This window comes from Schistocerca cancellata, chromosome 1 (genome assembly GCF_023864275.1).
Source record: "Schistocerca cancellata isolate TAMUIC-IGC-003103 chromosome 1, iqSchCanc2.1, whole genome shotgun sequence".
Taxonomy (NCBI): Eukaryota; Metazoa; Arthropoda; class Insecta; order Orthoptera; family Acrididae; genus Schistocerca; species Schistocerca cancellata.
In genome coordinates this window covers 70514492-70541590 of record NC_064626.1, presented here as the reverse complement: position 1 = coordinate 70541590, position 27099 = coordinate 70514492, and positions in this window count along the sequence as shown.

Sequence of the window (27099 nt, the reverse complement as noted above, 5' to 3'; positions counted from 1 at the left end):
GGAGGAGGTATACTTGGAAAAGGCCGGGAGATACGGGAACATTTCAATTAGATTACATCATGGTCAGACAGAGATTCCGAAATCAGATACTGGATTGTAAGGCGTACCCAGGAGCAGATATAGACTCAGATCACAATATAGTAGTGATGAAGAGTAGGCTGCAGTTCAAGACATTAGTCAGGAAGAATCAATACGCAAAGAAGTGGGATACGGAAGTACTAAGGAATGACGAGATACGTTTGAAATTCTCTAACGCTATAAATACACTAATAAGGAATAGCGCAGTAGGCAGTACAGTTGAAGAGGGATGGACATCTCTAAAAAGGGCCATCACAGAAGTGGGGAAGGAAAACATAGGTACAAAGAAGGTACCTGCGAAGAAACCATGGGTAACAGAAGAAATACTTCAGTTGATTGATGAAAGGAGGAAGTACAAACATGTTCCGGGAAAATCAGGAATACAGAAATACAAGTCGCTGAGGAATGAAATAAATAGGAAGTGCAGGGAAGCTAAGACGAAATGGCTGCAGGAAAAATGTGAAGACATCGAAAAAGATCTGATTGTCGGAAGGACAGACTCAGCATACAGGAAAGTCAAAACAACCTTTGGTGACATTAAAAAAAGCAACGGTGGTAACATTAAGAGTGCAACGGGACTTCCACTGTTAAATGCAGAGGAGAGAGCAGATAGGTGGAAAGAATACATTGAAAGCCTCTATGAGGGTGAAGATTTGTCTGATGTGATAGAAGAAGAAACAGGAGTCGATTTAGAAGAGATAGGGGATCCAGTATTAGAATCGGAATTTAAAAGAGCTTTGGAGGACTTACGGCCAAATAAGGCATAAGGGATAGATAACATTCCATCAGAATTTCTAAAATCATTGGGGGAAGTGGCAACAAAGCGACTATTCACGTTGGTGTGTAGAATATATGAGTCTGGCGATATACCATCTGACTTTCGGAAAAGCATCATCCACACAATTCCGAAGACGGCAAGAGCTGACAAGTGCGAGAATTATCGCACAATCAGCTTAACAGCTCATGCATCGAAGCTGCTTACAAGAATAATATACAGAAGAATGGAAAAGAAAATTGAGAATGCGCTAGGTGACGATCAGTTTGGCTTTAGGAAAAGTAAAGGGACGAGAGAGGCAATTCTGACTTTACGGCTAATAATGGAAGCAAGGCTAAAGAAAAATCAAGACACTTTCATAGGATTTGTCGACCTGGAAAAAGCGTTCGACAATATAAAATGGTGCAAGCTGTTCGAGATTCTGAAAAAAGTAGGGGTAAGCTATAGGGAGAGACGGGTCATATACAATATGTACAACAACCAAGAGGGAATAATAAGAGTGGACGATCAAGAACGAAGTGCTCGTATTAAGAAGGGTGTAAGACAAGGCTGTAGCCTTTCGCCCCTACTTTTCAATCTGTACGTCGAGGAAGCAATGATAGAAATAAAAGAAAGGTTCAGGAGTGGAATTAAAATACAAGGTGAAAGGATATCAATGATACGATTCGCTGATGACATTGCTATCCTGAGTGAAAGTGAAGAAGAATTAAATGATCTGCTGAACGGAATGAACAGTCTAATGAGTACACAGTATGGTTTGAGAGTAAACCGGAGAAAGACGAAGGAAATGAGAAGTAGTAGAAATGAGAACAGCGAGAAATTTAACATATTGATGGTCACGAAGTCAGTGAAGTTAAGGAATTCTGCTACCTAGGCAGTAAAATAACCAATGACGGACCGAGTAAGGAGGACATCAAAAGCAGACTCGCTATGGCAAAAAAGGCATTTCTGGCCAAGAGAAGTCTGCTAATATCAAATACCGGCCTTAATTTGAGGAAGAAATTTCTGAGGATGTACGTCTGGAGTACAGCATTTATTGTAGTGAAACATGGACTGTGGGGAAACCGGAACAGAAGAGAATCGAAGCATTTGAGATGTGGTGCTATAGACGAATGTTGAAAACTAGGTGGACTGATAACGTAAGGAATGAGGAGGTTCCACGCAGAATCTGAGAGGAAAGGAATATGTGGAAAACACTGATAAGTAGAAGGGACAGGATGATAGGACATCTGCTAAGACATGGGGGAATGACTTCAATGGTGCTAGAGGGAGCTGTAGAGGGCAAAAACTGTAGAGGAAGGCAGAGATTGGAATACGTCAAGCAAATAATTGAGGACGTAGGTTGCAAGTGCTACTCTTAGATGAAGAGGTTAGCACAGGAAAGGAATTCGTGGCGGGCCACATCAAACCAGTCAGTAGACTGAGGAAAAAAAAAATATTGTCTAGCATTTGATATCTTCTTTTTCCTCTTCCCCTTTTTCCCTCCACCATTCCTTCTATTCCTTCCTTCAATAAACAGTCCCTCCTCAAACAATGTCCAATCCATTTCCATTTTTTCTTTCTGATCACTTTCAACATGTTTCTTTCTTCTCCAACTCTTCTTAATACTTTTTTATTCCTTACTCGGTCTTCCCATTTCACTTTTTCCATTCTTCTCCATATCCACATCACTAGTGCCTCCAATCTTCTTTCATCTTCTTTTCTCAATGTTCAGCTCTCCTCACCATATAGTGCAACGTTCCAGATGTAACATTTGGCAAGTCTCTTCCTCGGATCTTTGCTTAGTGGTCCACAAAGTAATATCTGTTTCCTCTTGAATCCTTCTTTGCCATTGCAATTCTTTTCCTAATTTCTGTTGAGCAATACATATAATCCAGTATTACACTTCCCAAGTAACTGAAGTTATTTACTTTCTCTATTTCCTCTCCCCCTATTTTCATATGGCATTTTCACTCTTTTCTGCAATTACCATGCTTTTTGTTTTCTTCTTGTTCATTCCATATTTTTCTGATTTTGTGTTTAGATCATTTAACATTTCTTCCATCTCTCTTGCACTCTCTGCCATCACAACCATGTCGTGTGCAAATCTTATACACTCCACTCTCCGTCCCCCTATACAAACTCCCCTCCTTCCATCAAAACTTTCACTAATGATTTCCTCCAGATATATATTGAACAGTATTGATGACAAACAACAACCTTGTCTTACACCACTTCCCAGTTCAATTTCTTCACTCATCACACCTCCTATCCTTACTCTTATATAAATTTCATTAGCCATCTGTCCCTCCAGTCAGCTCCATGTTTCCTTAGGATTTCCATCAGTTTGATCCATCTTTTCAAGATCAATGAACACAACATACACCTTCCTTTTCTTCTCCATGTACCTCTCCCTTATGCCCAATGGCATGTCTAGTTCCCACTCCTCGCCTGAAACCAAATTTTTCATCTCATATTACGCAACTCAGCTTTCCATATAGCTTTCTGTTGATCGTCCTCAGCAAGACTTTGGCTGCATCCGATACCAGGCAAACTGTTCTATGTTCCTCACACTTTTTGCTGGCTGTATAATAATTGAAATGAAATTATTAATTCCAATAAAATAAATACTTGACAAAAGCACTGAAGAAGAGCTTGGGAACATACGCTACGCGGAGTAGCCGCGTGGTCTAAGGCGCCTTACCACGGTTCTACGCGGCTTTCCCGTAGGAGGGTCGAGTCCTCCCTCGGGTATAGGTGTGTGTGTTGTCCTTCGCGTAAGTTAGTTTAAGTTAGATTAAGTAGTGTGTGAGCCTAGGGATCGATGACCTCAGCAGTTTGGTCCCATATGATCTTACCACTAATTAAAAAAGAAAGAAAACTATTATATATATTCTAAAAGGTACAGAAACAGAGCAAAAGATAGATTTGCCAATTGTGACAAAAGAATATACAACAAAATGTATCAATAAATATAAGAAAAAATAGAGGAATAGAATGGAACAGCAGAGTTTGGAAAGCACTGGAAAACTGAGCGATAAGTGATTCTTATAATTTAAATCTTAGTCACTCACAAAAGACGTCAGAGAATCTCGTCCCCCTTAATGGTAAACGGCCCAGAAATAATCATTCCCTCTTCTGCAAAGAAGTTGGGGTTAAATCTGGATCATCGCTTTTGACTGGACCGAAAACACTCAACTGCAGTCTGTAAGGAGGTATCGGTGCCACTTCATTCACTGTAGAAATATGAGGAAATATTCCCTTCCGAGCTTAAAAAGAAGCTCGAGCAGTCGCTATTGTTCCCCATACTTAACAATGGTGATGCTATTCTCCAAGGGCTTTCGTACTATAATACTGCTGCTCCAGAAGTAAAATGTTTACTGATGGAACTCATGAAAGCAGCAGTATTATAAGGAAAGACGAGACGTTCTGATAAAAGAAACGAAATTGATAAAAATCATACTTCAAAATCGGAGTAGCTGGTTTTCGTGGTCAGTTATTAATAGTGTGTACTTGGTCGTGTATCGGTAGTTAAGGTTGGCATCGCCAATGCTGACTTGCATAGAAATGCGTATAACAAGTTTTAGCTGGACTTAGTAAATCATGAAAAGATAATGAAGGCAGTTTCTACGATCGATCATGCAAGTTTGCATACAGGCTTTTAAAATGTCGGCCCATCTATTGCATCACCTATGAAGACTTTTACGTCGCCTCGTCTCAGAATAATGTTGAAACACATAAATACGGCTTAGGACAAGGTAGATACAGTAAGTCACTTTAAATAAGAACATTCACGGGTTACCTGATCTGTTGACATGGGGCCTGTACATTAAAATACCATACTTTTTATCAAAACATCTACATCGGAAGCAAAGACAGAAGAGACCCCTCGCTAAAGAAACTTGAATCATTTGTTTCAACAGACATTAGTTCACATTTGAAAAATCACGGATTACTTTACTTAATTTTTTACTACGTTGGGTCGTTCGATCTGTGGAACGGTAGGCTGTCCAAGTAATTTAGAAAAAGAGCCCTTGTATGGCGTTGACATTGTTCGTCGCCTACCTTGGCGACGCTATTCAGCAAGTAGTGAGGTGGTTGCTGTCAACTGTCTGTTACCCTCATAATCATTCACACTAATAATTCAATAACTTACTTTACAATGCATCCTACAGAGCTTTCGGTTTACATACAGGAAACAAACACCGTCGGAAGGCCCAAAGGTCACCGGATGCGGATGCGGAGGAACTTGTGGTCAGCATACCGCTCTCCTGGTCTTCGTCAGTTTTCGTGACCGATGTCGCCTCTTCTCAATGAAGTAGCTCCTCATTTGGCTTCACAAGGACTGAGCGCAACCCGCTCGCCTACACCACTCGGCAGACCCGGTTGGTGACCCATTCGAGTGCTGGCCAATCTCGACTTTGGCGATCTGACGATAGCCGGTGTTACCACTGCGGCAAGGCTACTGGCACTTTTCATATGTGCGAGTTCATAAATGACAAATGGTAATTTTATTTACATAGGTATTGTCTTAGCTCACTTTGGAGCTTGTAGTGGTTAATAAAAAAGAAAAATAGAGAATAAAAGAAAAAGGAAAAAGGTTGAAAATGTGGGAAAAAGTGGTGAATAAAAAAGGGGTTTTAAAATCGTAAATGACCGTGAAAAAAGGGGAAAGAAAGAAAGAAATGCAAATCGGACTTTGTATTACAGAAAAGCTATCGGGCTTCGTTATTCGGAAAAGCTATTGTTGGGGTGGTCCTTGTGGCGTTTTTGAGCAAAAGTTAAACCAATTTCCAGTACAAAAATTTTTGAAAAAGAACAGAGAATAACAAAATGTAACTGACAGGGGGAAATGGCGTAGCTTAGAGTTCATTCTTTACCAGGTTAACATGTCTTCTTTCGTGCGGCGTCCAGGTTTTCAAAAATCTCCTTCAATTTTGCGTGAAAAGTCTGCTCCGAAATCTTGCAATCGTCCAGGAATCACTAATTTATACCAATTAAAATCATCTTGATACTGTATGCAATTTAATTTACTTTGCTACTTCCATCCTCCGAATTTCTTAACAACTTCCACAATATGTCTACACATTAAAATCAGATTAAGACTAGCTGATAAGTTTTTTTTACGTCTTCATCAGATCACGTCTACCTTCAGCTCCGGCTATCAAGAGACAAAAAAGAAACGAATAGAAAACAAAAAAAAAGTTACAATTTTAGTAGTTTTTCTCTGCCGTCGAGCGCTCATACCGCTGCGACGGGATATTTTTTATCTGAGGGAACGAGTGTAGCGCGGCGAAATTCAAAGTCCCGCTACAAGCTGCATCATCCTTTTCTTTTGAGGATAACGTTCTCAACATACTTATTCTTTGACGTCATTTGATGCTTCACAGTCGTTGCACTGTTAACGAAAAAGAAGGGTTAGTATAAGGAATAAAGATTGCAGTTAGATTATTCACTGATTCTGTATCGCAGTATGTTATGTGCCTAAACGTGGAACAGTTGTCTGCAAGGACACCACTTGTGACCGGTGACGACACAGGGTGACGAGTGGTGCCAGCCCAGGGATTAGGACCTAAGAAAGGAGTTGCCTGTCTGGACTGGCACATCGCGTGTAGGGTGACCGGGGTGTCATTCAGGTAGGCCTCGGGTGTACAGCACGTTCAGAACTCATCAAAAACTCATAGAACATGATCATTGACGCCTCAGCCCAACACACCATGGTTGTGTTGAAAGAGAAACATTAGGCATAAAAATATAAAATTGTCGTTCTTGATATGTAATACAGGGATATAAAGTTGAAAATGTGTGAAACTTCCTGGCAGATTAAAACTGTGTGCCCGACCGAGACTCGAACTCGGAACCTTTGCCTTTCGCGGGCAGGTGCTCTACCATCTGAGCTACCGAAGCACGACTCACGCCCGGTACTCACAGCTTTACTTCTGCCAGTACCTCGTCTCCTACAAGCCATGTCTCCGCAATATCCTTTCTTTCAGGAGTGCTAGTTCTGCAGGTTCGCAGGAGAGCTTCTGCAAAGTTTGGAAGGTAGGAGACGAGGTACTGGCAGAAGTACAGCTGTGAGTACCGGGCGTGAGTCGTGCTTCGGTAGCTCAGATGGTAGAGCACCTGCCCGCGAAAGGCAAAGGTCCCGAGTTCGAGTCTCGGTCGGGCACACAGTTTTAATCTGCCAGGAAGTTTCATATCAGCGCACACTCCGCTGCAGAGTGAAAATCTCATTCTGGAAACATCCCCCAGGCTGTGGCTAAGCCATGTCTCCGCAATATCCTTTCTTTCAGGAGTGCTAGTTCTGCAGGTTCGCAGGAGAGCTTCTGCAAAGTTTGGAAGGTAGGAGACGAGGTACTGGCAGAAGTAAAGCTGTGAGTACCGGGCGTGAGTCGTGCTTCGGTAGCTCAGATGGTAGAGCACCTGCCCGCGAAAGGCAAAGGTCCCGAGTTCGAGTCTCGGTCGGGCACACAGTTTTAATCTGCCAGGAAGTTTCATATCAGCGCACACTCCGCTGCAGAGTGAAAATCTCATTCTGGAAACATCCCCCAGGCTGTGGCTAAGCCATGTCTCCGCAATATCCTTTCTTTCAGGAGTGCTAGTTCTGCAGGTTCGCAGGAGAGCTTCTGCAAAGTTTGGAAGGTAGGAGACGAGGTACTGGCAGAAGTAAAGCTGTGAGTACCGGGCGTGAGTCGTGCTTCGGTAGCTCAGATGGTAGAGCACCTGCCCGCGAAAGGCAAAGGTCCCGAGTTCGAGTCTCGGTCGGGCACACAGTTTTAATCTGCCAGGAAGTTTCATATTAGCGCACACTCCGCTGCAGAGTGAAAATCTCATTCTTGAAAATGTGTGTTTTTAATTTTTTATTACTATTTACCTTCGAGATCCGTTAACTTTTTTTTTGCTAAAGGACAAGACCTTTATTAAAGTTTATTTTGTCTTATTTGGTGTACTACCTTTCGTTGTGGTGCAACCACGCAAGCTCTGCAGTTGCGGTTCAAGACAATGAAGTCTTTAGCATCTCAGTTCACTACAGATGTCCAGAACGCGCATTATGTTTTAGCATCCATGTTCTTCCTTCTGTTTACGTCCATTGACACGTCATTTGAAATTCTGCAACGGAGCTACTTGTGCGGCAATCAGCTCGATACGCCAGTCTGTGGTACGTAGTTAAGACTGTCACTGGGCGCTCACAGGTAGCCGAAGCAGTCTGTTAATCAGTTGTCACTGTCTCCTCTTGGTTCTTGTACGTACTGTATAGTATCCGGTTTTTCCTATAGCTCATACCCGCTTTCAGAGCACTTCGTGCAGCTTGCATCGCTTCACGTTCGCATTCGCTTTCACTAGATCGACAAATCCTATGAAAGTGATTTTTCTTCTCTCTTGCTTACATTATCAAGCGCAACAACAGAACTGTCCCCCTGTTGTCTTTATCTTACCTAAAGCCAAACAGACTGTCATTTAAAAGATTCCCAATTTCCATTTTCATGGTACATCTTGGGATGTCACTGCCAGACACCACACTTGCTAGGTGGTAGCCTTTAAATCGGACGCGGCCCGATAGTATACGTCGGACCCGCGTGTCGCCACTATCAGTGATTGCAGACCGAGCGCCGCCACACAGCAGGTCTAGAGAGACGTCCTGGCACTCGCCCAGTTGTACAGCCGACTTTGCTAGCGATGGTTCACTGACAAAATACGCTCTCATTTGCCGAGACGGTAGTTAGCATAGCCTTCAGCTACGTCATTTGCTACGACCTAGTAAAGCGCCATTACCAGTTACTATTGATGCTGTAAAACATGTACTGTCAAGAGCGATGTTCACCAATTATGGATTAAAGTTAAGTATTCCACAGCTATGTCCTTTTTTGCTAGTCTAATTTCCTTGTCCTGTTCCAGACCTCACACCAGCCTGCGTGAGCTAAAACGCGTGCCTTTCGGCTTCCTCTCAAAACCGGGTTGGCTCTATTGCCAATCCACAACACTTGGCGACGAGGCCACGCCGCGTTCGTAACTATACTGTCCTGATTTACTTGTGTAATGGCTTCGCCACCATCTCTAGATGTACTGTCCGAATTTTATCGCTTACAGAATCAGCAGACGCAGGCCTTACTGGATGCCCTTGGACAGCTCATCCAGGGTCAACGTGCAATGCAAAACGATGCGGCAGCCGCCGCTCTGCCGTCACGCAGCCACAACACGCAGTTGCACCAACTTTTCGTCCTTTTGATGCTGCACGGGAAAGCTGGACGGAGTGGTCACTCCAATTTGGATTCCATCTCGCCGCCTACAGAATTCAAGGTAATGAGCGGCAGCCTTTTCTCCTTTCCTCCATTGGGGTACAAACATACCGTGTGATAGTCAAATTATTTCCCTGACACGACGTCGCAACTCTGTCCTACGACGAAATTTTGTCTGCATTAGATGCATATTTCAAACAATCAGTCAATGTAGTTGCCAAATGGTATACCTTCTTTCGTACAAAACGTACGGCCGGTCAGACTAATAGGGAGTGGGTTGCAACCTTGCAAGGCCTTACTAGGTATTGTGCTTTTGAGTGTCAATGTGGACTCCCTTATTCAGATACTATGGTGCTTGATGCAATTGCACAGAACGTTTCTGATGTTCGTATATGGGAACAGATTTTGAAACTAGTCAATCCCTCCCTTCAACAAGTGATGGACATATTGGATTGGCAGGATACACTTGACTTTGCTCAGGAATCATTTGAAACTTCGCCACCCTTGTGTCAGGTTAACCGGCCCGCCGGGCGAGCTGCACGGAACAGTAAACAGTCCTCGCACCCGGCCGCGCCAAAGCTGCCAAACTCTCAGCCACGTGTACTGCGCCGGCAAGCAAATTGAGTGCTAAAATCATGCCTGCGGTGTGCTACTAGCCATTCGCGTGAGAATTGCCCGTCACACCAAGCTAATTGCTTTTACTGTCATAAAAAAGGACATGTTCAAAGTGTTTGCCAGAAAAAGCTCAGATCGGAAACTCAAAACCATTCCAGGCCCTTTGCTTCACGCCGGAATCGAAATTGAACCAAGGATACTCAGGCTCGCGACACTTCGCCCATGGAAATTCATGTAGTTCATGCCACTCCGCCCAGTGCCATTCTCTCTAACAGCGACTGTGTTCATCCCACAAATAGTGTGCGTCGACATCGCTGGCACTCCCGTGAAGTCGCAAGTGATTTTGTACCAATGACAGTTCACGTTGCACGAGACAGTCGCTCTTGCAGTCAGCAGGACAATAAACTTTTTGTGGACTTGGACATTAATGGCAAAGTGATACCATTCCAGCTCGATACCGGAGCTGCAGTTTCACTGATCAATCAAGACACATACAAACAGCTGGGCACACCTCCGTTGCGTGCTGCAAATCTTAAGTACCTATTTAGGTCACGTGATCCCTGTGTTAGGACAATGCAGCCTTCTTGCAACATACAAGGGAAAAACAAAACTTGTGTCATTTTACGTCCTTCGTTCTTCTGCTGCAGTGAACTTGTTTGGTTTCGATTTATTTCAGTTGTTTAACTTGTCTATAGTAAATCAGGTCCTATCAGTGAACCAGACTGTGCCTTCCGACAGTGTTTCTCGTCTATGTGAAGAATTTGCAGACATTTTTGCACCGGGCCTCGGTTGCGCTAAGAACTATAAAGCACATTTGGCACTTAAAGTAAACGCGCAACCGAAATTTTTCAGAGCGCGCAATGTTCCCCACGCATTGCGTGATGAGATCGCAAAAACATTACACGATTTGGAATCACAAGGTGTAATTGAACGTGTGCAGGCTTCTCTCTGGACATCACCCTTAGTAATTTTACCAAACCCTTCCGGAAAATTGAGACTTTGTGTGGACTTCAAGGCAACAGAGCATCCACAACTAGTAACTGCAACTTTTCCTTTACCCCGCCTGGAAGACCTTTTTGACAAACTGTGCCCGGATAAATATTTTTCGAAGTTGGACCTAGCAGATGCGTACTTGCAAATACCGGTGGACGAAGAATCCCAGCGCGTTTTGGTGGTTAACACGCATCTCGGTTTGTATCGATTCAAACGACTGCCATTCGGGTGTGCATCCGCCCCTGCATTGTTTCAGCAATATCCATACACTGTTTGTGCGTCGGTCCCTACTGCAGCAAACTATCTGGACGATATTGTGATCTCCGGAAAGACGGAAGAAGAACATTTAGCCAATCTCAGAACATTATTTCAGGTCTTGCGACAAAATGGTCTTCGCTTGCGGAAGGACAAATGTGTGTTTTTTGCTCGTGACTTACCCTATCTGGGACATGTACTCAATGCCCAAGGCATACATCCCAGTCCAGAGCACCTCCGTGCCATACAAGACTTGCCTTCGCCGCAGACTTTGAAGCAGCTACAGAGTGTGCTGGGAAAAATTAATTATTATAACCGTTATATCCCACACGCCTCTTCCATTTCAGCTCCGCTTCATCGCTTACGCCGTAAAGGTGTACCGTTCGTCTGGACGACGGAATGCGAACGCGCCTTTCGCCAGTTGAAATCGGCGTTGCTTTCCAATACTTGCCTTACGCCATTCGATCCCCGGAAGCCCCTTTTGTTGATGGTGGATGCATCGGATTTCGGGATCGGTGCTGTGCTTGCTCACAAAGATGGTTCGCACGATCGCCCTATTGCCTTTGCGTCCAAATTGCTCTCGTCTGCGCAAAGAAATTATTCACAGATCGAGAAAGAAGCATTGGCTCTCGTATTTGGTGTTACAAAGTTTCATGATTTCTTGTATGGTCGTCACTTTACCATCATCACAGACCACAAACCTTTGACATAGGTTTTTCATCCGACCAAGCCTGTACCTCCACGTACGGCGCAGAAATTCATTCGCTGGTCTATTTTCCTCTCGCAGTACCGCTACGATATCTTGTATCGGTCCACTGCTAAGCACGGAAACGCAGATGCGTTGTCCCATTTGCCTGTTGCTGAGGATAGAGCATTCGATTCCTCCGAACTTGCTTGCATGTTCATTGATTCGGAAACCGATGACGTGGTCGAATCGTTTCCGATTGATTTTCGTCGTGTAGCTACAGCCACAGCTGCCGACCCAGTCCTTGCTACCGTTCTGCGTTTTGTTGCTACGCAATGGCCCTTGGCAAAGTCACGGATCGGGGATCCGTTGGTTCGCCGATTTTTTGCTCACAAGGAGAGATTTTTTGTTCGACGTGGTGTTTTGCTGTTGCGTTCTGATAATAATTCAGTCCAGGGTCGTGGTCCACGTTCGTTACAGTCCTCTGTCTTACAGCTTCTCCACCAGGGACATTGGGGTATAGTGAGAACGAAACAACTTGCTCGTCAGCACTGTGCTTGGTTCGGAATCGATGCCGCGATTACGAATATGTGCTCTTCGTGCATGGTGTGTGCCGAACAACAATCAGCACCACCGAGGAAATTCTTTGCATGGCCACAAGCCACTTCCCCTTGGCAACGCTTACACATCGATTTTGCTGGTCCATTCTGGAATGCTCGATGGTTGGTTGTGGTAGATTCATTCAGTAATTTTCCTTTTGTTGTCCGGATGTCTTCCACGACGTCATCTGCCACCATCCAAGCGTTATCTGCTATCTTTTGCATTGAAGGTCTTCCACAGACTATTGTTTCCGACAATGGCCCACAATTCATGTCCGCAGAATTTCAGTCATTCTGCAAGGCCAATGGTATTCAACATCTGACGTCCGCGCCGTTTTCGCCACAGTCAGACGGTGCCGCTGAACGATTGGTCAGGGCTTTCAAGTCACAGATGTTGAAGATGAAAGAGTCGCATTCTCGGGAGGACGCGTTATTGCTCTTTTTGTCCTCGTATCGCTCTCAGCCCCGAGATGGTTGCTCGCCGGCTGAGTTGCTCCACGGTCGCCCTCATCGCACCTTTATGTCTGTGCTACATCCGCCGCATCAGGTTCCTGTGCAGCGGCAGACACCTGATTTTGCCCCAGGCGACGTTGTCTACTACCGCAACTATCGAGGTTCACGGCGTTGGCTCGAAGGGCGCATTCTTCGCTGCCTCGGCCGCGCTATGTATCTGGTTTTGGGGGCCTCTGGTGAGGTGCGTCGGCATCTCAATTAGCTGCTCCTCTGTCGTCGCACGGGATCTGCCGCTCCCCGCCTGCTTTCAGCGACGGTGCCGTCCGGTCGGCGCCCTGGGGACCCATGTACTGGCTCGCCTCAGCCCCAGGTGTTACCGACGCTACCTTCCATTTTGCCCCATGGCGACGCGCCGCCGCCGCCGCCTGTTCTCCCGCCGGCGACGCCCGCAGTGGACGCGTCGCTGCAACATAAAATTTTATGTGACGTAGCATGTGAAAGTTGCTGGATTTGGACGGGTTACTCCTGTAACTGAAAGATCAGATCTGAAGATGGTTCTGAATGAACCGAAACCGGTCATATGAATAATAAAAAAAGTTTTTTTTTGCAATCAAGACCGATTTTAAGTAACACTTCTCAAGTAGATTCTCAGACACCTCGGATCATACAGCGGCTGGATAAAAATTCTTTGTGGGTTCCGACGTAAGTCTAACAACAGTATGTGTTCTGAAAGGCCCAAATGCCCCAACACAGAGGCGCCGAATAGTTGGACGGAAAAACACTCTCTTCCCATCCCTTTCCCTTTTAAGCGGGCGACGTATCTTATTGTCTTTATGCAAGTGGACAACGTATCTTACGCGCCACTGGATACTGTATCTTAACTGCCGTCTCAAGCCCAGGGTGGTAAACAGGCATTCCACATAGCTATAAATTTTGGCCCAGTCTCAAAATTAATTAAAATGCCACTGTGACATTACAAGAATACTCAAATTAATATAAATGACAAGCTTGGGATTTATCCTACAATGATAACACAACCTCTCCCTTTCTCATTCTACATTTTAATTTATCAAAGCTTTCAAGTTTAAGTCATAAACAACAAGACGGTTTAATTACTTTCAACGCTCAAGTAAATAATTTACATTTAGACATTGGATATGTGGTTATTAAAACTTCATCTCTATGTGTGAAAGTATTATGACAAATGAAACAATTAAAACTTTATCAATGATATTTACATTTATGTTGTAGCTGAGCAATGGGCTAAGTTGGTGGAGAATGAACTTTATATTTCGAACTAAAGAAAAATATCATGTACTCAGTGGAGGGTATGTTAGTAACTAACTCTGGATTTTCTATATTCAAAGCGTACAAAATCTCGACTCAACATTTCATCTCACCTAACGCGTATTGGTATACGGCATCTGCGGCGTCGTCATTTCCGTGCTGGATCTGAAACGCTAATTCCCTACTCTGGCCTTGACTGGATTCAATCAGTCTTAACTTTCCTGCATTTCGTAGAACGTTAAATTTTCCATAGTCGAAATTAATGGCAATTGCACAGTCGCTATGGGATGGAGCGACGTGCACAAATCTCAGCCCACAAAAAATCCAGCAGGAATATGAACTACCACTTTACGTTTGTCGCCACGATACTTGACAAACGTACCGCCCTCACTTGGCAAGCGTGAAGTTTGAGCCTCAACGTCTTCGCTGATTTAACCGCACGCATCTGTGTGGCCCACCACGAGACGAGAGCTCTCTGTGTGTCAATTTAATTCTCAAAATGCTTTCATATGACGTTACTCTCCCCACCGCGATTCTGCTATGTCACACAGTATGGCTTCGGCCAACTGCTTCCTCGTTATAGGTGAATTCTCATTTTTCTTGCCCGGGTCGCCGCTAGCCTCTTTAATATACATTCCTGGAAATTGAAATAAGAACACCGTGAATTCATTGTCCCAGGAAGGGGAAACTTTATTGACACATTCCTGGGGTCAGATACATCACATGATCACACTGACAGAACCACAGGCACATAGACACAGGCAACAGAGCATGCACAATGTCGGCACTAGTACAGTGTATATCCACCTTTCGCAGCAATGCAGGCTGCTATTCTCCTATGGAGACGATCGTAGAGATGCTGGATGTAGTCCTGTGGAACGGCTTGCCATGCCATTTCCACCTGGCACCTCAGTTGGACCAGCGTTCGTGCTGGACGTGCAGACCGCGTGAGACGACGCTTCATCCAGTCCCAAACATGCTCAATGGGGGACAGATCCGGAGATCTTGCTGGCCAGGGTAGTTGACTTACACCTTCTAGAGCACGTTGGGTGGCACGGGATACATGCGGACGTGCATTGTCCTGTTGGAACAGCAAGTTCCCTTGCGGGTCTAGGAATGGTAGAACGATGGGTTCGATGACGGTTTGGATGTACCGTGCACTATTCAGTGTCCCCTCGACGATCACCAGTGGTGTACGGCCAGTGTAGGAGATCGCTCCCCACACCATGATGCCGGGTGTTGGCCCTGTGTGCCTCGGTCGTATGCAGTCCTGATTGTGGCGCTCACCTGCACGGCGCCAAACACGCATACGACCATCATTGGCACCAAGGCAGAAGCGACTCTCATCGCTGAAGACGACACGTCTCCATTCGTCCCTCCATTCACGCCTGTCGCGACACCACTGGAGGCGGGCTGCACGATGTTGGGGCGTGAGCGGAAGACGGCCTAACGGTGTGCGGGACCGTAGCCCAGCTTCATGGAGACGGTTGCGAATGGTCCTCGCCGATACCCCAGGAGCAACAGTGTCCCTAATTTGCTGGGAAGTGGCGGTGCGGTCCCCTACGGCACTGCGTAGGATCCTACGGCCTTGGAGTGCATCCGTGCGTCGCTGCGGTCCGGTCCCAGGTCGACGGACACGTGCACCTTCCGCCGACCACTGGCGACAACATCGATGTACTGTGGAGACCTCAGGCCCCACGTGTTGAGCAATTCGGCGGTACGTCCACCCGGCCTCCCGCATGCCCACTATACGCCCTCGCTCAAAGTCCGTCAACTGCACATACGGTTCACGTCCACGCTGTCGCGGCATGCTACCAGTGTTAAAGACTGCGATGGAGCTCCGTATGCCACGGCAAACTGGCTGACACTGACGGCGGCGGTGCACAAATGCTGCGCAGCTAGCGCCATTCGACGGCCAACACCGCGGTTCCTGGTGTGTCCGCTGTGCCGTGCGTGTGATCATTGCTTGTACAGCCCTCTCGCAGTGTCCGGAGCAAGTATGGTGGGTCTGACACACCGGTGTCAATGTGTTCTTTTTTCCATTTCCAGGAGTGTAGTATCGCCATTTACCCACGGTCTCAGCTGTGTTTATTCTAAAAGACATTAATTACATTGTACTCGCCTTATTTGTTTCTGCACTGCAGCTGGGCCTTCTTTTGTTAATGGTAATTGGGGGTTTCCCAATACCAGTAGCCACGTGCGCTAGTCTCCAAGCTGTATTCACTTTATTTACGCATGCCCCTCTCGTTATAAGGGTATATATTGTTTTGTTATTCAGTACACTACTTCCTCTTAATGTCCGGAAGATGCGGACACCTTACACCCTCTCTGCCAATCGTAAGAGAAAGTTTCCACTCGGGTTTGCTAGGGGTGAATGACAGAGAATCGGCTTCCCTCTGTGCCGCTGGCCAGTCTACATAATTCTCCATAGGGAATATGCACCAGTAATAGTCGCTTGCCTGATCTGCGGATAAATTGTTGCTACAGCAAGCCTATGCGTTCTTGTATATAGAGCAAAGTGCCGTACAGAAGCAAAGTAGATCGTGGGTTAAATTGTCAGTGTCGGAGGGAAGCAGGCGTTTCCAATACCAGATTCTTAAGTAAGCAGATCTGATTATCCTGATATAAGAAGTAACTTAGCTACTAGTGCTGGACGTGGAAGAAATCAGTGCTCTCGAGGATGGACCTGTGCTTAAACCTGATTATATAAGAAGTCAATTACCTTGTAACTCGGCACGTGGAGGAAATCAGTTTCCGATGATAGACAACTCTGGTTTGAGACGCGGCTTTGACTCTTCATTGGGTAAGTACTGCCTTGCAGTTCGGTTAGAGTATTGTTCTCGCGAGAAAACAAGCTATAAAGGCGTATTTCATTCAGTTTTACTACGAGATACTGGCAGAAGTAAAGCTGTGAGTACCGGACGTGAGTCGTGCTTCGGTAGCTCAGTTGGTAGAGCACTTGCCCGCGAAAGGCAAAGATCCCGAGTTCGAGTCTCGGTCGGGCACACAGTTTTAATCTGCCAGGAAGTTTCATATCAGCGCACACTCCGCTGCAGAGTGAAAATTTCATTCTGGAAACATCCCCCAGGCTGTGGCTAAGCCATGTCTCCGCAATATCCTTTCTTTCAGGAGTGCTAGTTCTGCAAATTTCGCAGGAGAGCTTCTGTAAAGTTTGGAAGGTAGGAGACGAGATACTGGCAGAAGTAAAGCTGTGAGTACCGGACGTGAGTCGTGCTTCGGTAGCTCAGTTGGTAGAGCACTTGCCCGCGAAAGGCAAAGGTCCCGAGTTCGAGTCTCGGTCGGGCACACAGTTTTAATCTGCCAGGAAGTTTCATATCAGCGCACACTCCGCTGCAGAGTGAAAATTTCATTCTGGGAACATCCCCCAGGCTGTGGCTAAGCCATGTCTCCGCAATATCCTTTCTTTCAGGAGTGCTAGTTCTGCAAGTTTCGCAGGAGAGCTTCTGTAAAGTTTGGAAGGTAGGAGACGAGATACTGGCAGAAGTAAAGCTGTGAGTACCGGACGTGAGTCGTGCTTCGGTAGGTCAGTTGGTAGAGCACTTGCCCGCGAAAGGCAAAGGTCCCGAGTTCGAGTCTCGGTCGGGCACACAGTTTTAATGTGCCAGGAAATTTCATATCAGCGCACACTCCGCTGCAGAGTGAAAATTTCATTCTGGAAGGTTTACTACAGCTTAATTTCCTAACTTCTGTACCTGGACTACAGCATAGTTGAGCACACCCATATGCTTACCATGAAAGCGCAGCGTACGGCCCGCTTCTTGATGCCAGTTGCGGTAGTCAAGGCTAGGGTCAGGATTTTTAGTGGGCGTGGAATCTGACGAGGTGAGGTGGTGACGATACAGGTGCACGAGGCCGGGGCCGAGAGCCGGTGTGGGTGGCTGTGGAACAGTGTTGTCCGGAAACATATGAATCGCTTGTGATTTTACAGTAAGGATTGTCTTCCCTGGTGCGGCGGAGAGTGTGGCGATTCGTACATTCAGGTACGACAAGAAATGCGGACACAGTGCTTCATCGCCTGTGGTCACTGCACTGGTCAGCATCCAGCGGTGACGTCGTGTGGATAGCCGGAACAGGAGCCTGGAGGCGCCAGCCCACAACGGCTCACCAGCAGCCAATGCGGCCGGCTCCAGCGCTCTCGAGACGTGTATTTAAACAGGTGCCAATAGCATGTGACACGCAGCGGGTGTCGTGAAGGTGGAAACCCAGGCTCCAAATCAGCAACTTAGCAATCAACCATGGAGGCGATGCTGCACTTAGCTGGGGACGTGGCGCTCAGGTGTCTCGCCCGACTGTATGTATGTGACAGTTTACAGTCACTTGGCCCTCCACCAGGAGCCAAATCTACTTCAATCATGGCGTGATCGAACAGCAGTGGCAGCTTGCAACGGCTGTGTTCCACTACAGCTGGCCGGCTAAGGATCCGGAGGCGAAGTCTTCTCTTGGCAGCAGGCAGCGCATCATAATTCGCCAGCTAAGTTGTCCTGTAACTGTACGAGACTACCATTCCGTCAGAATCGGTGATGCAGGTGGGACGACCAAATACCTTGAAACGTCCCCTTTGAAAAATTTGTACAAGACTGTGCTTAAACTGACACACAATATTTTTAGCGCAACGCAATCTGACTTTCAAAAATCTCTACTAAAGAATGGCCCTGACTAACATTAACCTATACCTTTCACAAATCACTTACCTCACAAAAATCTTCGTTACTCGAACTACTGCAATACAGCGAGCGCCACTACTGCCACCTAAATAAAAGATTCAAACTACTGAAGGCACTAACTACTGATAGGCATAGTTAGCGAATGAAAGATTTTAATAGAGAACAAACAATGTATTTACCTTAATAATCATAATATATGTAATTTCATGACATCCAGTCTAACAAATTTCCAAACTCCGCCATTTCTCTCCCCACATCCACAACTGCTGGCGGCTCACCTCCAACTGCGCAACGCTACGCGCTGTTAACAGCCAACAGCCCAACACTACAATGGCAGACAACAATGCAAACTAGCCACAGACTGCACACAGCACAGCCAGTGATTTTCATACAGAGCACTACGTAACGTTGCCAATAAGAGAACATAAACAGCCTACTTACATAGCCCCCATGCTCCCCACAAAAAATTTTACAAATTGTTTTGGGCAGTGGCCAATAATGATTTGAAAAAATTTTTCATAATTAAAATAACAAAGAAATCAAATGCACACACTTATTAATACAATGTTGGTCAAAAGCTAAAATTTTCTCACAGTCCATAAAGACAGTTCTGATCTTTCATCACAGTAAAACTGCCGTTTCTTTTCTCAAAGTCTGAGCAGTAAAATAAAATGCACACGGAAGTAGTGGATTTCCATGCAGTCTTGAAGAAGTAGTGTTGTCCTTCCAACGGAAAGACAGTGCTGACACTGGACATGCAGACAGGTAATGGGCCACAACAGAGCAAACCCACAGCAGAGTCAGTCGAAGTTTTGAAGCATATTGGTAGGTAGGTCATCACAGAGTAGACCCACTGTAGTCCTGGTAGAGAGTATGGTATTGGTGTTGGTGGGGCACCAGAGCTGTAGACCCACTGCAGTCCTTGTAGAGATAATGGTATTGGTGAGTCAAGAAAGGTGTAGGCCCACTGTAGTCCTAGTAGAGATGGCCAGCAGCCATCTGCTGTGACTGTGCAGGTGCACAATCACCATTGAAGAGTCTTGCGGATAATAGAGCAAGTCCATAACCACCACTTGTGCACTCACAAAGTTTTTGGAATTGTCCTTAGAACCAGCAATGCTGTTATCCAGTCCCTTGCTGAATTATTAACACACATGTAAACACTAAGAGCCCCAACTTGTCACATATTGTCCATATACAATGAAAGGGGACGTTTCAACCTAGACTATCTAAGCTGGGGTTACAGTCATCACAACTGGCGATATGGCCACTTGCTCTCATAACGTACTTGTCCCCACCTTGTAGTCTCAGTTCTTGTCAGTTCCCCTTTCCTTCGTATTTTCCATCAGTGTTACGTCGCCATGGAGTGGCTGAGCTCGGAGGTTACATATGGTGTCTCCCTATAGGAAGGCTCGAAGGATTATGCATTAGGTGCTGTCATACTCATGCTGCCCTATTTGCACTTCCTGATTGCCGCTATGTTCAGCATGGAAATGTACATGCGACGCACCCGCCTAATGCAACATTGCACTGCCTGCCTGCCCCAGATACCAGCTGTATTACGCGGTATGAGGCAGACCTGATTCTCTGCCGTTTATGCCAAGTAATGTAAGGATTTATGTGTGCGCTCCGGAAGTCGAGCTTGCTGTGCAACAATCCTCTCTTCTTCAAGAAATTCGCCCGGACTTTCACTTGGGTGTCACCTTAGAACTAGTTCCTTTTACACAGGTCACACTTACTCTGGTTTATATTGTGCAATCCCAGTTCAAATTAGAGATGGGCAAAACTGTTCTTTTCAGAGATTGGATCAGAACTGTTCACTCCCTGAAATGAATTAGCTCTTTTTCATGACTCACCACTCATTTACAATAGAAAATAAATGGAAGGCACATTGCCCTTTAAACTTGGTTCATTCCAGTACTATACCTGTATTTTGATCTCATTTGATCCTATTTTGAAGTAACACAGATAATGAGTAAGAATTTTGTATTGTTTATTGAAATTTCCACGATATGACAAAGTTTTTGATTATTGATTTATTTTGCACTATCGTGGTTTTTGGGTGATCGGAAAATGTTGTAACTTGAGATTTACATTAACAATGTAATTGCCTATAATGTATTAAAATTTCATTAACCTTGTACAAATACATCGCAAGCCATATATTTTTAAAGTGAACGTTTCCTTCCGAAGACGCCTAAAATCGCAAAATCCGTACCAGAATAAGAAAAAAATATATAAATTTGACTGTAAAACGAAAGTGCTGCATATAGCCTTACGCAGAATAAAACAAGGAAAATATTGGTGTATCACATTTTGCGAAATGTTTATCGGTTCGCTCGTAATTAAAGCGAAAATTGGAGTGTCCATAATAAAAATCCTATAGTAAGAGGAGTCATCAGAAACCTTATCTAATCAGTTTAAACAAATAAAAATAAAATAAAAACAATTGATGTATACATAACATAATAATGTAATATACATAGCGGTATTACTACAAAGAACAATATCCAGTAGGGACGAACTCCGATGCAGAGGCGCTGAGTCGAGCAGGTCGAGCCGCGAGCTGTATTACTGCGTGAGCTGAGACCACAGAGACCAGAGTGACACCTGAGTCGCTTTGCTCAACGCTCTGGCTAGAGTCGAGACGGTGGGGCGAGCGTTGAGCGAGCGAGTTCCGAGGGTGGGGCGAGTGGTGAACTCACCCGCTCCGAGACAAATCGTCCGTTCCCTTGCGAGCAGGTTGTTGCAAGTAGTTCCTATGTTATCCGCTAGGTGGCTCTCTGTCATGTTGCTCGCATCAACTGCCCAGAGGGCAGGACGTGCGACTGAAACGATCGCCGACAGAGTGCGATGCGAAGTTAAGCTGCGCCAGACACTGCGCGCAGCAGACAACGCACAGAGACGGCACGGCATATGTGAAACACAAAATCCAATGGGGCACTGCACAATGCAGGCAGCCAAGGTAGAAGCAGGGCAGAGGCTGGCGCTGGCTGTGTTGTGTGGCGTGCACTGTGCTCTGACTAGCAGAGGCGCTGCTGATATGCTCCGTCTCTCTCTCTCTCTCTCTCTCTCTCTCTCTCTCTCTGCTGTGGGAAACGTTTGGAGCTACCGTTCTTTTTTTCTGAATCACTGATTGTTCACTCCTTTGAAAGATTGAACTCTATGAATTAGTTCAAGAGCGGATCCCCCATCTCTAGTTCAAATCTCAGGAGAGTGGGCTAAGTTACACATTACCATTTAAATCTAGGTTTTACTCTCCAAACGATTGAGATCTTTCTCGCTCTGTTTGCTCTAATTTAACACTATGCCGTCCGGCGACACCACAGTGGTATCGTGTGCATACTATCGCTCAGTGGCCGGCGACAGCACCTTAGTATCTTTTGCATTCTGTTGGTGTTTTGTTTAGGTAACAATAAGTTCCACACGTCAACAAGTGTTTTGTTTTTATGAGTACTCGCGGCCTTTCATCATGGCCAACGAAAGAGACAGTAGGATTATTTACGATGAATGCGCGGACGTCTTGTCTCACGTTCCGGACGACTTGGCCGATCGGAAAGAAGACATTGGATATAACAAAAAAATGAAAGTGAAGCAGAATCGTAGGAATATAGTGAAATACGTCCAAGAAGAATTCGGCGAACGCTACAGTTGCCAACTGATTCGGCTGAATCAGACGAAGAAGACAGTGCACAGTGGTCACACTTTGATTTACCGAGGACCAATAATAACTTTTAAGGTTCCCCGGGTCCAAACGTATTTCCCAAAGATACACAGAGCATCGAGGATATCGTACAGTTATATATTGGGAACGATCTGTTTGAATGTATTAGCAACGAAACCAAAAAGTACTATAGTCAAAATTACAACAGAAAGAAACTGGATTTAAAAAATGCCAGATTTGTCGACGGTACGGGACATGAACTTAGAAAAAGGTTTGGGCTTGCTATCCTTATGGGAACTGTAAGAAAAGCAAAGGATCAATGATTATTGGTCAACGAATCCGTTGATAGACACACCGATATTTCGCAAAATGATGTCCCGCAACCGATTCAGACAAATATTATCATTTTTACATTTTTCCGACAGCAACAATAAACTGCATAATGCGGACCGGCTTGTCAAAGTGCAATTCGTAATTGATTATTTTTCCAAAAAGGTTAAAGATACGTTTAATCTAAGTCAAAACATCTCAGTTGATGAAGGAATGATACCGTGGCGTGGACGGTTAAATATTAAAGTTTACAATCCGTTGAAAATTACGAAATACGGCATACTCATTAGGATGTTGTGTGATTCGAGTACGGGATATATTTCCTCATTCAAGATATATCCAGCACTGGACAGCCTTTAGCAAAAACAGTGATGGAACTATTGACACCGTCTGATGGAAAGTGGCATCACCCATGCATCGATAATTATTATAACAGTGTCCCTTATAATTATCCGGGCTGTTATGCCGTGGTCGGTTGATGAATTCTGTGGTGATTCCCAACGTTTCGTCTCCGACTGCGGGAGACATCTTCAAGGGGGTCCGTAGCTTGATGGAAGGTCCAACACACCCACTGGCTCGCTACTGACTGCCGTTAAATTCCGTGTCCGCGCGCCCCCGCGCCACTGCGTGACGTCACGTGTTTTGAAAACGTCAGTGCAATTGGCCGCTTTTCAAAACACGTGACGTCACGCCGCGGCGCGGGGGCGCGCGGACACGGAATTTAGCGGCAGTCAGTAGCGAGCCAGTGGGTGTGTTGGACCTTCCATCGAGCTACGGACCCCCTTGAAGATGTCTCCCGCAGTCGGAGACTAAACGTTGGGAATCACCACAGAATTCATCAACCGACCACGGCATAACAGCCCGGATAATTATAATGGACATGATATTTCCGGCCGTGAAAGTTTACATTTTAGTATTATAACAGTGTAGAACTTGCAGACAAGTTACTTGAAACGATAATTCGAGTTTGTGGATCGATACGGCAAAATAGAGGATTTCCGGAAAATTAAGGCGCGCAAAAGTCAATGCGTTTGAAGCTTGTCATCAACGGAAAGATGAAAAGTGGCCGGCGACAGGCCAAGTAAACCGAATTAGGGCTGCCGGCGCCAAGCGATTAATTTTGTACGAGACGTGCGGACTTCAAAGTGTTAATTACAGGTCTTTGTACATTAATTTCAGTTCCTACGTCTTAGTTATAGCGAGAAGTTTTTCTACAGAACCTGGTGGAAAGGTAGGCCTGGGGGAGTGGCAGTTTTACTCATCAAGCGTAGATGCCTGAAACACAGCTATGCTACTTCCATTTCTGTCCTTATAAGCTGTCACCAATTTACAATTTTTATTATTCCGTTCAGGTGGTTTCTAACCTTTGTTTTCTTATATCATCTGTAACTTTGTCTTCAAAACAAAAGTTTCCCTTCCGTTCTCTTAAGACACATATCTCTAACTCAATGCTTGCACAACTACTCGCCGTACTGCCACATGCAATATACTGATTGGTTGCTCTAGTTACCTCTTTTATTCCACAGTTGCTTACAGATTGAGTACACCTTGCAATGCCATGCTTACTTACAATTTTCATTTTTACAACAAGGAATTGTTTCCAATTTTCGGCATTTTACCATCTCCATTGGGTCTTAGTTATGCCGAACATAGTTTACATGGTACTACTTTCATGATAATAGACTCTTGCTACGATGTTACTCTTGTAACTGCTTCTTCGGGTGAAACAATGTCTCCCCGAATTTGACTCTGCTCTTAAGAACAATTATACGACGTTTTTTCTTACCCACGTTGCCGATAACGTTCAAGTATCGTCAAGTTTTCCCTGATCCTCAGGCATAATTTTCTGAAAGGATTCAGTCTTGTCGGCTCGATTCTTAGCCTTCCAACCACTTTTCCTTCTTCTTCTCTGTACCCTTCCCCCATTTGGAGAAGATGTTTCCATCCCAAGTGGCGATGAATTTGCGTTCTTCGGAAGCAAATTTGTCCGCACTGCTCCATCGTCCACAACACAAATAACATCATCTTAGTTTCCTATGCATTCTCCATGGTATCTACCTTAAAATCACCGTCTGTACTTCAATCTGCATGATGTAAAAATCGGTGTCACATGTACAGGATGGGGCAAATAAAAGTGGCCCGACGGACAGACTTCCAGTGTACAAAGAAACACCGCAGAGGAAAGGAAATACAGTACTATCCTGCCTATAGCAGATGTTCAAAGTGGCCACCATTCATCCCATGGCACTTTTGGGTCCCGATCAGCAAGCTGCTGATGGCGGACCGAAGCTGTACTGCTGGAATTGCTGCAGTCTCATCCGAAATGTTCTGCTGCAGTTCTTGAAGACTGAGAGTTATTACTATGTACCTTAGACATAGGACTTCTAACCAAAAGTAATAGCACACTGGCAGATCAGGGTACCTGGGTGGCCAGCTGTGGCTACGATCAGACTGACCTTTGCCAACTGCTCTGTCAGGCTTGATACACTCCTGGAAATGGAAAAAAGAACACATTGACACCGGTGTGTCAGACCTACCATACTTGCTCCGGACACTGCGAGAGGGCTGTACAAGTAATGATCACACGCACGGCACAGCGGACACACCAGGAACCGCGGTGTTGGCCGTCGAATGGCGCTAGCTGCGCAGCATTTATGCACCGCCGCCGTCAGTGTCAGCCAGTTTGCCGTGGCATACGGAGCTCCATCGCAGTCTTTAACACTGGTAGCATGCCGCGACAGCGTGGACGTGAACCGTATGTGCAGTTGACGGACTTTGAGCGAGGGCGTATAGTGGGCATGCGGGAGGCCGGGTGGACGTACCGCCGAATTGCTCAACACGTGGGGCGTGAGGTCTCCACAGTACATCGATGTTGTCGCCAGTGGTCGGCGGAAGGTGCACGTGCCCGTCGACCTGGTACCGGACCGCAGCGACAAACGGATGCACGCCAAGACCGTAGGATCCTATGCAGTGCCGTAGGGGACCGCACCGCCACTTCCCAGCAAATTAGGGACACTGTTGCTCCTGGGGTATCGGCGAGGACCATTCGCAACCGTCTCCATGAAGCTGGGCTGCGGTCCCGCACACCGTTAGGCCGTCTTCCGCTCACGCCCCAATATCGTGCAGCCCGCCTCCAGTGGTGTCGCGACAGGCGTGAATGGAGGGACGAATGGAGACGTGTCGTCTTCAGCGATGAGAGTCGCTTCTGCCTTGGTGCCAATGATGGTCGTATGCGTGTTTGGCGCCGTGCAGGTGAGCGCCACAATCAGGACTGCATACGACCGAGGCACACAGGGCCAACACCCGGCATCACGGTGTGGGGAGCGATCTCCTACACTGGCCGTACACCACCGGTGATCGTCGAGGGGACACTGAATAGTGCACGGTACATCCAAACCGTCATCGAACCCATCGTTCTACCATTCCTAGACCGGCAAGGGAACTTGTTGTTCCAACAGGACAATGCACGTCCGCATGTATCCCGTGCCACCCAACGTGCTCTACAAGGTGTAAGTCAACTACCCTGGCCAGCAAGATCTCCGGATCTGTCCCCCATTGAGCATGTTTGGTACTGGATGAAGCGTCGTCTCACGCGGTCTGCACGTCCAACACGAACGCTGGTCCAACTGAGGCGCCAGGTGGAAATGGCATGGCAAGCCGTTCCACAGGACTATATCCAGCATCTCTACGATCGTCTCCATGGGAGAATAGCAGCCTGCATTGCTGCGAAAGGTGGATATACACTGTACTAGTGCCGACATTGTGCATGCTCTGTTGCCTGTGTCTATGTGCCTGTGGTTCTTTCAGTGTGATCATGTGATGTATCTGACCCCAGGAATGTGTCAATAAAGTTTCCCCTTCCTGGGACAATGAATTCACGGTGTTCTTATTTCAATTTCCAGGAGTGTATCTACCCGTTCGGGCCGCTTTTATTTGCCCCATCCTGTGTGCCTCAATACATATCGCCCGCTCCACGTCCTCAAAACAACAACCATTAACACACAATGGCGTACGTACTACTGCACCACACACTCGGACTGAGGTTTCTGACAAGATCGTATTGAAGCTGGACATGACGTCATCACGGCCAGCGATGCTCTCATTCGCTCACATTATTACGTACGTGTCAGTGGACTTGTCCCCACCACTGTGCCTCAGTTACTGTCAGTTCCCCCTGCCTTCACCCTTTCCATCAGTGCTAGGACGCCTTGAAGAGGCTGAGGGCAGAGGTTACATGTCGCGGCTCTTTTTTGCAATTCTCGCAGGATGACATATTAGGTGCTGCCATACTGCACCGTTTTCAAATCTTAATCGAGGCTCAGCTCGGTGGCGAAATGTCTTCTGCAACACTGAACTCTTTATGTGTCCCAGATACCAGTTGTGACACACGGAACCAGCCGGATCTGATTCTCCATCATCTGCACTGAGTAATAACTTTAAAAATTTATAAGCGCGTCCGGGAGA